A 15,994-nucleotide genomic window follows, 5' to 3' on the forward strand; every position below is an offset into this window, starting at 1 on the left:
TTCATCACGATACATGACTCATAACTCAGCAGTATGATAACATGCAATTAACTCAACTACTTCTGTCAAGCTATGGTGGTAATAATGCATTCACTTCACTTTTCAAAAAAGAGATCAACATATTTTTTTTTACAGAGATGCAGCAAATTCCTCGTTTCTTAGGACAGACTTGGGCAAAGCTCCTAGTACACCCTCCTGCCTGGACCCAACTGATTGTTTACTGACAAGAATGTCAGTGTCCTCCTACCTTGTGGAGATGGTTCAGACATCTTCTGCCTTCTTCTTCGGGGTTCGGAGTCATACTATCACACGGCTAGAAGGATCAGATGAGACACAGGTGATGAGAGCGGGTAGGTCCTTTAAGGCTCTGCTCCGGCACTGCCTTCTGGGCAGGAAACCAGCAGACAGACTGCTGTTCTTGGCAAGCTCCTGCCCCGTTCGAGCACAATGTTTTCACTATGAAAGGGGAAGTGGCATTTCTCTCAATTACTTTTCAAAGGAATAAGAAGAGGCTTATGCAGGCAGCTAAAGGGCACACATGTAGAGTTTGAAGTCCCAGCCATTAAAGAACAAGGCAACCCACCACTGAAGGAAAAAACAATCCTGTTTTTATGAAACTAGAAAAATGTGGATTTGTTTAACATGAATAAAGTCAATGGTTCCATCATGCTGGTCTTCAAAGCGAACTCTGACTTGCAAGACTCAAAAAAAAAAAAAAGTGGGGGGGAGGGGGGGCCCGCTTATACCGTTTTAAAGAAAATCTTAATTAAAAACTTGCTTCAAACTCCACATTACCAGAAAGGACAAACCTATGCAGGGATTCCAAACTACGTCCCTCCAGCTGTTGTGGAACTACACGTCCCATGAGGCATTGTAAAACTCTACTATTCATGATTAGACATGATGGGAATTGTAGTTCCCGAACAACTGGTGGGCCATAGTTTGGCGACCCCTGCAATAGGTTCACCATTTTTTTTCTACAACTAATGCTGCGTACACACGAGCAGAAGACAGACTGCTGTTTTTGGCAAGCTCCTGCCTCGCTCATTTTAGCAGGCGCTTTACCAATGTCATAGCAGCACATTGGCGCCGCTATTTGGCCAGTAGCAGGCGCTTTCAACCCCCCAAGAAGGGGTTAAAAGCTTCTGTGTTGTGGAGCTTCCGAAACGTTTTTCATCCGTTTCAGAAGCACTGCCCATTCATTCCAACGGACAGGGCATTTTGGGAGTAATGTATACACATCTCCTAAACTGCCCCAAAGATGCTGCCTGCAAGACTTTTTCTAACGTCCTGCAAGCAAACCGCCCCAGTGTGAAATCACTTGTGAACAGTGGGAGACGTGTCCCCTTGCACCGGTGAACAGTGGCAGACGTGTCCCCTTGCACCGGTGAACAGTGGGAGACGTGTCCGCTTGCACCGGTGAACAGTGGGAGACGTGTCCCCTTACACCGGTGAACAGTGGGAGACGTGTCCCCTTACACCGGTGAACAGTGGCAGACGTGTCCCCTTGCACCGGTGAACAGTGGCAGACGTGTCCCCTTGCACCGGTGAACAGTGGGAGACGTGTCCCCTTGCACCGGTGAACAGTGGCAGACGTGTCCCCTTGCACCGGTGAACAGTGGCAGACGTGTCCCCTTGCACCGGTGAACAGTGGCAGACGTGTCCCCTTGCACCGGTGAACAGTGGCAGACGTGTCCCCTTGCACCGGTGAACAGTGGCAGACGTGTCCCCTTGCACCGGTGAACAGTGGCAGACGTGTCCCCTTGCACCGGTGAACAGTGGCAGACGTGTCCCCTTACACCGGTGAACAGTGGGAGACGTGTCCCCTTACACCGGTGAACAGTGGGAGACGTGTCCCCTTACACCGGTGAACAGTGGGAGACGTGTCCCCTTACACCGGTGAACAGTGGGAGACGTGTCCCCTTACACCGGTGAACAGTGGGAGACGTGTCCCCTTACACCGGTGAACAGTGGGAGACGTGTCCGCTTGCACCGGTGAACAGTGGGAGACGTGTCCCCTTACACCGGTGAACAGTGGGAGACGTGTCCGCTTGCACCGGTGAACAGTGGGAGACGTGTCCGCTTGCACCGGTGAACAGTGGGAGATGGGTCCCCTTACACTGGTGAACAGTGGCAGTCAATGGTGAGGTGTTCAGTTGTATGATGTAAAGCCATCTGTGATCCCTGACAACAATTTGATCAACACTGTTAATAGGTTGTAACAGTAAAAAAAATAAAACAAAAAAAAAATTAACTTAAAGAGGAACTGTAGTCTGCTCGCATAATTTGTAATAAAACATCTTTGCCATTCTGAAGCTTCCCTCCAACCACTTTGCATATTATATTATACGTACTGTGATTCTGTACTATGCTGCAGAAATCTCCACTGAGTCTGGCTGCATCCATTTTAACTGTGGGCAGCTAAAGCTGCTGCCTGTTTACTTTCTGGATTTACACAGAGGCACACCTCCAGCTCTGCAGCTCTAATTTGCCCTCTTATGACTCATCCTCCCTGGCAAACTCTCACGAGAGTGAGAGAGAGCTGTGCATGATATCAAACCTAGGCTTTTTACCGGACAAGAAAGAGGAAGTGGGCTATATAAGGTATTTACTGACAGAAAAAAAAAAGTGTTATACTATCCAAAGTTAAAACACAAGGGCAGAAGATTTAATAGGTGGAAAGATGAAAAAATGTACTGAAGTTTCCTCTTTAAGGTCTCATGCACACTGGATGTTTTGCCATCTATGCTAGATGCCTTTCCTCTTGGCAGCAGCATTTGGCAAAAAAAAATGCCCGGCGCTTGTAAAAGCGTGTAATGTGTTTAGGTGTGTCAAGGCATTGATTTATTTCTTTGGGCAGAATAATAATATATTCTGGCCACTTAAATGAATTAACGCTCAAGTGCTAAAATGCCCCTAGCATTAACGTGCCCTTATACGTGTCAAGCATGTTTTTTTCCTGTAAAATGCTGTGGCTCCTGAATGTGTTGGCAGTGGGTTTTTCTCTAAACACCCATGCCTTTAGGCTCCTCTAAACACCAAATGTCAATAGGCACATAGGCCAATATGCAGGGGTGTTTAGAAGCAAAAAACCCCCCCAAAAAACGCCCCTAACAGCCATGTTATATGTGTATATGGCGTGTATGAGGCCTAAAAGAAATGAAAAGTTGGCATGCCTCTCGGGTTTTTCTAACGTTTGGCCTCTGCTGGAAATGATCCAATGCTGCAACACTTCATATTCTTATATTGGATATGTTATCAGTCCTCCTCATCCTACCACTTCCAACCCCACAGCTCTATCAGGGTTTCCAGCCAACAACAAGAAAACCGATACAAGATCAATATTAGAAGGACAAATAAAGGGGGGGGAGGGGTCTGTCTGACAAGAGCCAAAAGCACGAACCTAAGAACCATTAACACGAGAACCTAAAACATTAAGACACAACTAATAGATGTAAGCTGCCAATACAGCCCAGGATTTGCATTTCCCACAGCAGCTGGGCACAGCTCTATACAGTCATGCCTTTGTTCACGGGCAGGGCAGCCTCCACATTATTGTGTAAGTAATTATGGTGGGATCTTGTCCAGAAAATCAGATACAGCTCTGCTTCCAGACCCCGGCACATAAATCACATTTCAGTGTCTTCTGGCCAGGATGAAGACGCAGAAATGGAATTGCCAGGGCTGTGTCCGGCCAAACACGAGGCTCTGCCAGGAGTCACAAACCATTCACCCAGCGGAGATCGGCAAGACGAACAAGCATACTGGTTTTATAGAGCTTTAAACTCATAAATTATTGATTGCTACCATCTTCTTCTTTACCCATCTATGTCCTGCATACCCGCTGTATGGCAGACCTGACAAATGTAGAAGTAGACGCAGCCTGGCTGGGATGGATAAAGAGTAACAGAAGGGCTTAAATACCTGTACTGGGGAAAAGACTTCTAATGCCGCGTACACACGATCCGACATTCACCCAGCAAAAGACCGATGAGAGCTTTTGGTCAGAAAATACGATTGTGGTGTGTGCTCCATCAGACTTTTGCTGGCCGAATTTTGGCCAGCAAAAGATTGAGAGCATGTTCTCAATTTTTCAGTCAGAAAAAGTTCCTATCCGAAAATGCGTTCGTGTGTATGCAATTCCAACACGCAAAAACTCACGCATGCTCAGATTCAACTACGAGACAGAAGCTATTGGCTACTGAACTTTCTTTTTCTAGTCCCATCGTACGTTTTGTACGTCACCGCGTTCTTGGTGGTCGGAATTTGGTGTGACCGTGTGTATGCAAGACAGCTTGCGCGAAATCCCATCGGAATTCCGTCAGGAAAACCATCAGAGCTTCTTCCAACCAAAATTCCAATCGTGTGCACGTGGCGTAAGACTGTGCTGAAGGAGAGGGGGGGGGGGGGGGGCAACTAACCCAAATCTGACCAACCACTCCAGCAGAGATCACATGACCAAGCGTCTATGGCTTCAGACAAGTTGCCATATTAAAGAGAGCCTGATAGCAATGCTGCATATTAGCATTGGAGCAGAAGTACACTGTACCCAAATAAAGTTTATGGAATTTCTTCCCACAATTAGAGATTTTTTTTGGTGGTATTTGACCTCTGCGTTTTTTGTTTTTTACTCTATAAACCAAAAAAGACCGACTCTTTTGAAAAAAAATATATATATATTTTTTTTACTTTCTGCTATAAAATCCAATATATATATATATATATATATATATATATATATATATATATATATATATATATATATATATATATATATATATATATATATATATATATATATATATATATACACATACATATATATATACACACACATATACACACACATATACACACACACACAGTGTGTATATATTTCTTCATAAAATGTAGGCCAATATGTATTCTGCTACATGTTTTTGGTAAACAAAAAAATAAGCATTTATTGATTGGTTTACGCAAAAGTTCTAGCGTCTATAAACTCTGGGATATATTTATACAGTTTTTATTTTATTTTATACTAGTAATGGCAGCAATCAGCGACTTATAGCGGGACTGCGATATAGTGGCGGACAATTTGAAACTGACACTTTGTGCAAACCAGTGACACCAATACAGTGATCAGTGCTAAAAAATATGCAGTCACTGTACTAATGACACTGGCTGGGAAAGGGCTAACATCAGGAGCAATCAAGGGTTAACTGTGTGCTCGTCAGAATGTGTAACGTTTCATCACCGCCATCTTGCTACACCCCACACTCCTCCACAGTAAGGATACACTGAGAAGGGGGAAAGCGGACATCATGTTACACCCACCAGGGTTTTGCATTTTGCACTTATCTTTAACAGTAAAGTGAGTTTATATAGTGAAATACAGGACTCAGAACTCCGTCTGACTGGTTAGATGTTGAATCTTAAAAGCAGCGGCAAGCGTGCTGATCTCACATATTTGCTAATCTGACAGAAGTTTGCTGCTTTTAAAATTCAACATCTAACCAGTCAGACTAAGTTCTAAGTATTGTATTTCACTATATAAACTCACTTTGCTGTTAAAAATAAGTGTAGAATGCAAAACTCTGGTGGCAAAACTTTTAGCTGGCTCTTGGGGTACCATTTCATCTAACGATACCAACAATGGAAGCAAAAAAGCTGCCACTGACCCCAAGAGAGGGGCAAAATTCCTCCCAGTGACACCAATGGGGAAAATTCCTCCCAATGACACCAGCAATGGGGCACAATACCACCCACTTACACCAACAATGGGGCAACAGAGTTCACAATACACAGTGATTTAGCAAACCTTATTTAGACATCCTAGGGTTTACAAGTACTTAAAGGGTTACTAAAGGCAGGACCCTGCATTCACTATATCTGGTGTCGCACAGTACAGAGAACAGGGAAACGCAATTATTTTAGTAAATAAAAACAACTTAAATACCTTTTCTCATCAGCAGTATATAAAGCAGTCTTATGACTTCTATCAGTGTCTGGTTAAAGCTTGTAGGAGTTTTCATTCTTCTCTGACTGTCCTTTGAGGCTGAATGACCCCTGACCTTATGTCTGTACAGGCCCTGTGCTGATCACATGCACCCTCCAAAAAATTTTAATAAAAATCACCCCAGCAATACACACCAAACTGAGCATGTGCATAGTGACCCACCCAAGGCTCTGTTCTATCAGGATATAGATTGGGGACAGTAAAAGTGTGTGTGTGTGTGTGTGTGTGGGGGGGGGGGATCAGAGAAAAAAAAACAGGATTACACAGCCTTTTTTTACTCAATACGTAGGATTAACCCCTTAGGTTCCACAGTGAGTATAACTAGCATGCTTTGCTGCATATACAGACTGATTTTACTGTTGTTGGTTTAGTAACACTTTAAATTATATTAGAGAAATAAGATGGGTTCTTTTCCCGGTGCAGATTTTCAATTTAGAAACACAGAAAACATGTGCTCTTCTGTCAATAATAAGAGCTGCCAAAATGATTCCTTGTTAGCAGAGCTGTGTGTCACCTTCCCATACACGCTCTGCACAGCACCAGCTTCCTGCCACACTGACATGCTGAGTTTCCTGTTGGTGACAGTTGCTGTAGATCAGGAAAGTGTTTTATATCCTCTCCATATTCTACACTCAGTCAGTACTGTAATGACCTGTCCATACTGTGCTGTATATAAATGTCGTGATCAGAAGGGAACTGCATTATATCTGTTGCTTCATTACTCAGTACAACTTGTTCACACGAGAAACATTGCACAGGTGTGTGTGTTAGAAACTTTTAGACCCCTTTCACACTGGGGTGCTTTGCAGGCGCTACAACGCTAAAAATAGCGCCTGCAAAGCGCCCTGAAACAGCCGCTGTTCACATTGGAGCGGTGCGCTAGCAGGACGTTAAAAAAAACTCCTGCAAGCAGCATCTTTGGATCGGTGTATACACCGCCCTGCTAGCAGCCAAATAGCGCCGCTAAAACTGCGCTAAAAATAGCACCGTTTAACCACCAACGCCGCTCCCACCCCAGTGTGAAAGGGGCCTTAGGGCCAGTACACACCACATGCAGCCCAGTGTGTTTTTTTATGCATGAAAAATGCATATAAAAGTAGGTTATATGGTTTTTCCAATGGCATAGTTCACACTAGTGCGTTCCAGTTCCAGAAAAAATGTAGAACATGCTGCATTTTTTTCATTGGATGGTACTGGATCGCTGTAAAAAGTATCAAAAACTCATGGGAACGCACCTAAACGCACTGGAACACCCTGCATGCATTTTTAGTGCAGAAAAAATATGCACGGAACTCAAAACACAGCAGAACGCATCAAAAACACGTATTCAAAAAAGCATCTGGAGCGCACCAGGACTGCGTTTCTATGGTGTGAACTGGCCCTTAGCGCCAGTTCACACCAGATGCAGTTCTGTGCCGTTCCATTTTTTATGCACCGGAAACTGACCAGAAACTGACTGCATGGCGTGAACTAGAGCCATTGGAATACATGGAAACTGTGCATGCATTTTTAGTGCAGAAAAAAAGCGAACAGAACTGAACGTAACTGCGTCTGGTGTGAACTGGCCCTAAGGCCGGGTTCACACCGCTGCGATGCGGGAATGCCGCGAATCCGCGGCGTTTTCCCGCATCGCATTACTCCCGCCGGCAGTTCACACTGCCCTATGCGGACGGCTGGGAGTGTCAATGATATGTTAATGACACCCCCAGATCCGTCCGCATATCGCAGTGCGATCTGCCGACTCGCACAGGAATCGGATCGCATGGTGTGAACCCCCATGCGATCCGATTCTGTTGCGGACCAAAAAAAGGGTCCCGTGCGAGTTTGCTGTGGGAGCGATGCGAATTCAGCCATACTATCTGTATGGCTGAACTCGCATCGCTACGGAGATCGGATGTGATTTGCGATGCGAATCACATCCGGATCTCCCTCCGCAGCGGTGTGAACCCGGCCTAAAGGTTGAGAAAAAAAAGAGAGGGGGGAAGCACTGGATTGCATCAAAAACGCACTGGAACGCATCAAAAACACGCATGCAGAAAAGCACCTGGAACGCATCCAGACTGCGTTTCTATGGTGTGAACTGGCCCTTAGGCCTCTTGCACATGATACTCCCGTTTCTATTTTTTCAGATGTAGTGTCAGATGGTTTTTCTTTGTATGTATTTGCACGTATTTACAAGCATTTATACGCAAATGCATTTCCGCACTTTTGCACAAATTTATTGCTGCTTTATCATTCTACACAATATGCAAATGAGCTCTCACGCGTTTACTCACACTCGTGAGTATTTGCGCGCATGAAGTGTAAATTACTGACCAAAAATGCAGATTTTCCTATTTTTTTTTTTTTTTACTGAAGAATGCATGCCTGTGTGCATATTACAAATAATGGGCTGAATTTTAGCTCAGTTTAAAAAAAAAAAAAAAAAAAATAAAAAAAATAAAAATAAAAAAAAAGCTGTACTGAGCTTTTGTAAGCTGCAGTGTGCAAGAGGCCTTATACTGTGTACATTGTGATCCAATTATCTGCATATCCAAATTAAGGCTGCTCAAGAAAAATGCTTCCCTTTAAAAATCTATGAATGTGTTCCCAATGCACTTCCATTGCGGTGTAAAAAAAAAAAAAAAAATCTTGCTTTCAGCAATTTTGGAGCATGATTGGGGAGTTAAAACACCCGCACCAAAAACGTTCCTCCCCATAGAAATGAATAGGAACACCCTGAAAAACGCACCCACTAAGCGTTTTTGAGTCACATGTCTGAAAAAAAATTCTGTAAAAATGCTCCATTAACACACATGCGTTTTACAGGCAGTTTTGATGCGAACCAGTGTGACAGTAGCCTAAGTGATGGAGGTTTTTTGCACCCAAAATGCCTCTAAAACACTTATTATTATTATACAGGATTTATGTCTTGAAATTTGCGTCGTAAATACAGCATAGCGTTTTATTCTAACCTAATCCAAGCAAAAAAATGAAGTCTGGATTTAGATGCTAAGCATGGTACAATGCATTGACATTCACTCTAACTGGCGCTCTAACACACCTACACAAAGCATCTGACTTACTGTACAGCAAATGTGTGTTACAGCAAGCTGCGGTAATGAGAATAGAACCAGAGTGAAGCCCGCTGTCAGCTGATATGACAGAGCCGTTCCAGGCTCCGGAAAGATCGCAACAATGGAGTTGGGATCCGCCCACATTCCTGGACCGACACCCGGCTGAGCCACTAAGAGTCTGCTGCCCCCTCCACAGCCCAGCGCTCCAGAGGGGGGGGGGGAGCAGAGAGCCAGTGACTGATAGTCAGCAGCTCTCAGCTCACAGAGCCGTGAGAACTGAGCAAACGGTGGTGTTTGGTCACTCGGTTCTCAGTGTTAGAGCCAGCGGAGGACAGATGCAGACTGAAGTATGAGTAAGAATGATTTAGAAATAAAAAAAACAAAAAATAAACCCCATACTTCTCTTTTAAAGTGGTTGTAAACCTCAGACATGAAATATCAACAAAGCATATCCCTCTATAGTGTGTATTTGTCTCAAAATCACGTTCGTCTGTGGCTTCGTTTCTCTGCTATCAGCATAAATCACTTCTGACAAGTCTTCCTGATACCAAATGGTGACAGAGGGAGGGATCGCCAGGTGATTGACAGCCTCAGCTCTATTCCTGTGTGAAAGGAGGGGTGTCCCTTCCCTCCAATCAGCTCTCAGACCTCTCCTCACTGAGCTCTGCAGTGTGTAACTTCAGCTCTCTGCCCCCTTTTTTCTAAACTCTCCAAGAATCTTTTAAATTCAGCACTTTGAATAGATGTAGAGAAGAGAAGACTGCAGAGAAACAGATACAACTTATGTAGGAGGATTTGTCTCTTCTTGGTGTATCGCCTGAGGATAGTCCCTTCACTGGGTTCATGTAAGGGTTTACAACTACTTTATGAGATGAATGGTTCCAACTTTAGACCCAGGGTCAGGAAGATTGAGCTACACTGAAGAAACGTCTTAGGCCTCTTTCACACAACCGATCCGTTCAGGTATGCCTGTCAGTTTTTCAGGCGGACCTGAACAGATGCTCCATACAGGTCCATGGAGCATCAGATGTCAGCGGTGACATGTCCGCTGACATCCGACCCGCTCAATTCGAAAAAGTGTGACGGAGGAAAAACCTACTTTTCCATCCGTCATCGGATCGGGTGACGTCGGACTCTGCGGTCCGTCGTCATCCGATCTCCCATAGGGGAGAGCAGCGCTCTGACAGGTCCATCCCTGCGCAGTGTGCAGAGACAGACCTGTCATCTTCCTGCTCAGCGGGGATCGACGGAGCGAGTGGATGTCCACGGGGCAGATCATCACTGATCCGCCCCTTGTGAAAGGACCCCAAGGGCTCACTCACACCATGTTCACTGAGCTGCATTGATCTGCATAAATCAACACAGGTTCAGCACAAGAGCACATAGAAAACAATTGCTTTCTATGTGCCCCATTAACGCCATGACTCTGTGTTGAGCAGGGTTGCGGTGTGCTGCACATTAATGAAGTTGCATTTTCAAACAATGCACCACACCTTGCTGCATGCAAATAGTACACAGAGTTGTATGAAGTGTCAGTTTGTGACACTTCAATAAAGTTAAAGTGGTTGTATACTCATTTTTTTACTTTGACCTACAGGTAAGCCTATAATAAGGCTTACCTGTAGGTAAAAAAAATATCTCCTAAACCTGTACGGTTTAGGAGATATTCCCCTAGGTATGCGCCACTGACTGCAGCGGCGCATGCGCACAAGGGGATTCTCGGCTGAAAGCCCGGCAGTGGCCGGACCCGGCAGTGACGATATCACGGCTCCGGCCACTCACAGCGCCGGAGCCGCGATACCCAGAAGAAACGCAGAGTGAGCATGTCAGCTCCCTCGGCGTGGATCAGGACCAGATGTCGGGGCCTCGTTCTAAGGTAAGTATTTCATAATGAGCTAGTATGCGGTGCATACTAGCTCATTATGCCTTTTCCTTTGCAGGTAGAAAAAAATAAATAAAAAAAAAAAAAACATCTGCGGGTTTACGAAAAAAAGTAAACAATACGATGAGTTGTAACAATGCATTGCCCTTTATTGCCTGTACATCACATACACCAGCTTGCACGTGTTTTCAGCGTGGCCGGGTGTGAACAAGCACTAGCTGTACAATGCATGGTCTTAGTAACCTCATACATACTATTAACATGCTGTAATTATTAAAATGGTAATTATGTTGTCAAAGGTGAATTACCGGGAGCAATTTACCTTTCCCAAAAACGTGAATACCTGTCCATCCAGTCCCGAGATTTACATATCCAGGTCACTGATCTGACCTCTTCTACAGTAATTAAAGTACACCTGTCATAAGATTACTATGCAGGCTCCCATTGCTGACCTTCCCTTCTCACAGTATTATGATCTGCCTGTCATGTCACTTTCTAAGTCCTGAACCAAGAATAGACACATAAATAATTCTATTAAAATGTTTTACTTGTATGGCTTTACCATCCAATACAATTCAAGTAAAAGAATACAATAATAACTAATTTGGACACCAACTGACCAATCACCAATCATGCTTGTTCTACGTCTACCTTAAAAGTCAGGCACAGCCAGGCAACCCTGACCTGTTTTTGGTATGTTGGCAGCCCATTGCAAATGAATAAAAACTTAAAGTAGAACCTCCAGGAAAAAAAAAAAAAAAAAGACAAAAATACTAAGCCTATTAAAATATATAAAATGGCAAAAACATTCAATCCAAATTTCTCCACAGTACTTGTGTTCACCACTAGATGTCCTCACTCTGATAGCCAGCATCATCCTCTGAGTCCAGGTCATCCTGGACCCAATCCGGGCAGTGACAGGGCAGCAGGGTGGATTTGATTTAAATCACTAGTAAAAAGTCTTGATTTAAATCATAATTTTTAAAGAGCAACTGTCATCTCTGTCCCACAGTGACTCCTCCTCTGACCCACTGTTGGCTCACCGACAGTCCCACAGCTGGTGATGCAGCAGTGACACAACAAGGTGCGGGACGTGGCGGTAGCAGGTGAGTGGATGCCCGCTAACAGGCGTGGCCATGATGGTTTTAAAATGACAGGTGCTCTTTAAATGTTAAGACTCATTCTTGCTGGTAGTTAGAATCTTTAATAATTTACAAACAAAATGAAGGTTTCCTATTTAGAATAATAGGCTGTCAGGTTAGTAAGGCTTGATTCACACTAATGCGTTTTTTTGATGTATTTTGCAGAAATGCAGGGAAATTTTTTTAACATGGGTTCCTATGGAACATATTCACATTAAATGCATTTTTGTGCCTCTGCGTTTTTGGAAACGGTCGGGGACTTTTTTTCATGCAAAATGCAGCATTTTGCATGTAATAGAAGTCAATGGACCTGCATCAAAAACGCAAGTACAGCGTTTTTACAGCGATTTTTTTTCTCATTTTTTTACACTGTATATAGCTGGTTGCTAAGCGGCACAGTGGTGTAGTGGTTAGCACTCTCACCTAGCAATAAAAAGGGTCACTGGTTCGAATCCCAAACATACTACCTGCTTGGAGTTTGTATGTTCTCCCTGTGCCTGCGTGGGTTTCCTCCGGGTACTCCGGTTTCCTCCCACACTCCAAAGACATGCAGGTAGGTTAATTGGCTTCTGTCCAAAAATTGTCCCTAGTAAATGAATGGGGACCTTGGATTGAGGACTTGTTGAGGGTAGGGACCAACGTGAGTGTGCAATGTACAGGGATAGGGACAATTGTAGACACTCACTTGGGTTGAACTGTATGGACCAGTGTCTTTATTCAACCTTACTAACCATGTAACCACACTGTAAAAAAAAAAAAAAAAAAAAACGCAAAACGCTGTTAAAATGTGCATCCAAAAATGTGGCAAGCACTGCAGAAACGCTCAAAAGCAACATGCATAGATGTGAATCGAGCCTAAAACAGCGATATCGGAACCGATTTTAGGTTAGTAGGATAAAGCGGGAGTCCGCCGTTTTGTTTTTTTAAAAGCCAGCAGCTAAAAATACTGCAGCTGCTGACTTTTAAAATAAGGACACTTACCCGCCCAGTGCGCCCGCGATGTCGGCACCCGAAGCCGATCTCTCGATCGTCTCTCGGGTGCTGCCGCTGCCATCTTGGGTATGGGAATCAGGAAGTGGAGCCTTGCGGCTTCATTTCCCGGTTCCCTACTGCGCATGCGCGAGTCGCGCTGCACAATAAGGATGGTCCCCGCTGTCTCTGGGATCCGTGTGTTTCCCAGCAGACAGCGGGGGACCTTCGGAAAGGGGCGTAGATTCTGCGGAAAGGGGCGTAGCTTCTGCAGAAGCTACACCGGAAGTGGGTGCAGATACCTGTACTGTACAGGTACCTGCACCCCCCTGAAAGGTGCCAATTGTGGCGCCGGAGGGGGAGAGGGTTCCAACGAGCGGAAGCTCCACTTTAGGGTGGACCTCAGCTTTAATCACACTTAGTTATAGAACTACTCAAATTCTTTTATTTAGTTAAAAAAAAATAACCTTATATTACATATTGATGTATTTACTTAAACATCAATGTTTAGTAACTGAAGTGCATACACAAAATATGTTTGAAAAAACAAACAAAAAAACTTAAACTGAATATATCAGCTGGGTCCACATAAAAAAATAAAAATAAATAAAAAACACTTCAAACAGGTCCTTTCATTACAGCACATCTTCATTCGGGTCACCAGGCCTTGCATCGCTTTTTTGCATTGCTTGCATTTTGCACACATACCTGCTTTACCCATTAGACCCCTTTCACACTGAGGCTTTTTTTCAGGCGTTTTTGGCCTAAAAATAGCGCTTGGGCGCAAGCACTGGCGTTGCAACTAAGGAAAACCAGCAGTGACGCCGTCAGACTTCACAGCCGGTTTCCTCCTGGGCATGTGCGAGTCATGCCATGTTTTTTTAATGGTCCCATCGTCTTCTGGGACACACACAGGTCCCTAAAAGGCAGTGGGGGCAAGAGGAGGGGCCAATGCAAACCCAGAGAGGACGTACCTTGCTGTGAAGGCGTCATGGCCCCGCCAATCGAGTGGCTGAAGAGTTCCAAGCCTGACACAAAACCGGGAGAAGATGGAAGTGCGCCTGAGAGCGGCAGCACCGAAGCGCTGAAGGGGATCGCTTGGCAGGTAAATCTACCAGAACGTGCTCATATGCAATGCACACTACAATGATTTATGGTGGCATAGATTACTATGTGGGTAAATGTGATTTATTTAGAATGGCACTCCAGTATAAACTATTACAACAGCAGGCAATATATTCACACTGCAACACAATACAATGCACAGGACATGCGTCATGGTCCACGGAGTTAAAACAAAAAATGAATGTCCACTTTTGCACATGTTAAGGTGTGCGGCTAACAGATTCACAGTGCATAGACTTCTAGAACAATGAGCCTTAAAGTGGATGTGAACCTGAAAAAAATTCAATTTAGGCTTGCACCTTGTACAGTATAGGATTTTGTGTCATCTGTGCCCAGTCTTTCCACAAAGAGTTAATCCAGTTCTGAGCAGTCCTCTTATCTTTTTTCAGTGAGATGAAAACTGACACACAGAAAAGTAGTAGTCAGTTCTTCCCCCTTGCTGTGAGTGACAGGTGATTTACATATCTCATGCACAAGCCTGAGAGAGACATTCTGTGTACTTCAGATCCCCTCCTCCTTTCTTCTCCAGCTCTCCCAGGATTGGCTGCTCCACACCTCAGCATGATTGGGCATGCTGAAGTCATGTGGTGACTTTTCTGGGTTTTGACTGGATGTTAGTGATCATAGCAGAAGTAAGAAATACATAGGAGAAAATGCATGTTGACCAGGGGAGTGTAGAAGTGGGCGGGGAGTCTACTGACATCATGACTCCACCCACCGAGCTCCAGACAACAGACCCACCCACAGAATCTGCAGTTTTTTGGGTCTCATAACAGACAGAGGGGAGACATTTGACAGGTAAAGATACATGCAGGAGGCCTGCATATCCTTATAGATAACCACTATGGCAGTAGTTTAGAAAGGATGAGAGTAGGTTTACATCCACTTTAAAGTGTAGGTAAACCCTTATGCCGCGTACACACGAGCGGACTTTTCAACATCCAAAGTCCGAAGGACTGAGTCCGTCAGACTATCCGATCGTGTGTGGGCTGCAACGGACTTTTGACTCGCCAAAGTCCGAAGGACTTTAGAATATGGAACATGCTTCAAATTTTCCCGAAGGAACTCCGCCGGACCCGGTCCCCTTCGAAAACTCCGCCCGTGTGTATGCTACTCCGACGGACTAAAACCGACGCTAGGGCAGCTATTGGCTACTGGCTATGAACTTCCTTATTCGAGTCGGGTCGTACGTCATCACGTTCAAATCCGTCGGAGTTTAGTGTGATCGTGTGTGGCCAAGTACGTTCGGCCGAAAAGTCTGTCAGAACTCCGTCGGAATTCCAGCAGAACTCCAACGGAACTCCTTTGGAAGTCTGTCGGACATAAGTCCGCTCGTGTGTACGGGGCTTTACATATACCCGGTCAAGTGACTGGCCTCATGCGATACACAGAGATGAAAAAAATCCTTCTACATAAGTTGTATCTGTTTATCTGCTGTCATCTCTTCTCTAAATCCATTCAAAGTCCAGCATCTATAAGCTTGTCTGAAAGTTCAGAAAAAAGGGGCGGAGAGCTGAAGTTACACTCGGCAGAGCTCAGTGAGGAGAGCTCTGAGAGCTGATTGGAGTGAATAGACACACCCCCTTCACACAGCACACAGGAACAGAGCGCAGGCTGTCAATCAGCTGGAACTCCCTCCCCGTCACCATTTTTACTTGGTGTCAGGAAAACATGTCAGAAGTGATTCATGCTGATAGCAGAACAAGGCAGCAGACAAAAGTGACACTTGGTGATCTTAATTGAGACAAGTACACAAAGGAATATGCTTTGTTTATATTTCACTTCTGAGGTTTACAACCACTTTAATGAATCGCAACACATT

At 44.6% G+C, this 15,994-nt stretch overlaps 1 protein-coding gene across 4 annotated transcripts in view; it reads right to left on the reverse strand.

The window, feature by feature from the left end:
• PSD4 (pleckstrin and Sec7 domain containing 4) overlaps positions 1-15,994 on the reverse strand; it is a 135,197-nt gene that overhangs the window by 106,109 nt on the left and 13,094 nt on the right. Inside the window, exon 1 of one of the 4 annotated variants that reach the window (XM_077469584.1) lies at positions 248-403. The exons of the other annotated variants lie outside the window; for them this stretch is intronic. The gene's annotated coding sequence lies outside the window, so the exon portion shown is untranslated. Of the gene's footprint in view, positions 1-247; positions 404-15,994 lie in introns of those variants that run through there. 4 annotated transcript variants of the gene reach the window in all.

This window comes from Lithobates pipiens, unplaced genomic scaffold (genome assembly GCF_037356315.1).
Source record: "Lithobates pipiens isolate NorthernLeopardFrog02 unplaced genomic scaffold, aLitPip1_a1.2 Scaffold_8, whole genome shotgun sequence".
Taxonomy (NCBI): Eukaryota; Metazoa; Chordata; class Amphibia; order Anura; family Ranidae; genus Lithobates; species Lithobates pipiens.